The sequence below is a fragment of the Cebus imitator genome, unplaced genomic scaffold (assembly GCF_001604975.1).
Source record: "Cebus imitator isolate Cc_AM_T3 unplaced genomic scaffold, Cebus_imitator-1.0 Scaffold6132, whole genome shotgun sequence".
Taxonomy (NCBI): domain Eukaryota; kingdom Metazoa; phylum Chordata; class Mammalia; order Primates; family Cebidae; genus Cebus; species Cebus imitator.
Window position 1 is genome coordinate 1 of NW_016113447.1, and position 1,130 is coordinate 1,130.

The window sequence follows — 1,130 nt, forward strand, 5'->3', positions numbered from 1 at the left end:
TATGTAAAAAGCATGAGATAAAAGCAGTGAAATGAAATTTCTTTTGAATACATTTCAAATGTCCATGATTAAAATATGACACAGAAACACTGTAAACACAATACAAAGCACGAGTCATCTGACTATTAAAAGCATATGTATAATACCATGGATTCTGTTATGAATATGCTGTAAACTTGAAAAGTATTGATCATACCTGTAATAATTTGTGGTTCTGCAGCCTGACATCTCACTGTAGCAACTGCATTTGTATGTCCAGATAATGTGTGTACGCTGGCTTTAGTTCTCACATCCCAAATCTATAAAAACAAAAGACATAATATAATGAAGAAAATGCTTTAAATCAAAGATAATGATTTATAAACTGGAGGAAGAATATAAATAGGAGACAGCTTGCAAGAATTTTAAAAAGCTGAAAGATCAGGGTACTGAAAGTCTAAGAATGGGTATGATGGGACTACTTCTGGACTACTGAATGAAAGAACTAATAGACAATAGTTGTGGTTACAGAACAGAATGTGAGAATGTCACATTTCAGAGGAACGGCACTAACAACACTAACACGATGATGCCATAGAAATGAAGACTAAGGTGGAAAAATAACGCAAGTTAAAAAACTTAGGGACTAGGGTATTGATGACTCAAGATAACTATCTTTAATTGTCTATCATTCAGTTGAAGACTCTCAAACCAAACGTGCACATTACAAGATGCATATATTTACAGATAAATACACAAATCTATCCCGTTTACCCGTGCAGTTGAATCTCGACTACAGGTTACCAACACATCGATTGTCGGGTGCAAATCCAAACCATACACTGCACTTAGATGTCCATGATAATGCCTTATAACCTAAAGACAAAGCAGGAAAGTTAAAACTTCTAGAATTAGAAAGATAACAGTGGTTCATAACATTTTAAATCCTTAACTCCGAGTTTACCTTATTGTATTCAAGATCCCAGCATTTTACTTGTTTGTCTTCTCCACAAGAGAACAGGTATGGGCTTCTTGTGCTTACTATCACGCCCCTCACAGTACTAATATGCCCAGTCAATGACAGTTTTAATTTGCCACTAGCCAAGTCCCAGATCTGCAATCAAAGAATATTTGATTTTTTTTTTTTTTTT

The 1,130-nt window shown here is 34.5% G+C and overlaps 1 long non-coding RNA gene across 1 annotated transcript; it reads right to left on the bottom strand.

Moving 5' to 3' along the window:
• Positions 1–155: 155 nt before the first annotated feature.
• Positions 156–1,123, bottom strand: LOC108299331. Its single transcript, XR_001822903.2, has 3 exons — positions 944–1,123; positions 754–855; positions 156–299 (listed from the first exon to the last, which is right to left on the bottom strand). It is a non-coding gene; the product is annotated as an uncharacterized LOC108299331 (long non-coding RNA).
• Between the last annotated feature and the right edge of the window lie 7 nt (positions 1,124–1,130).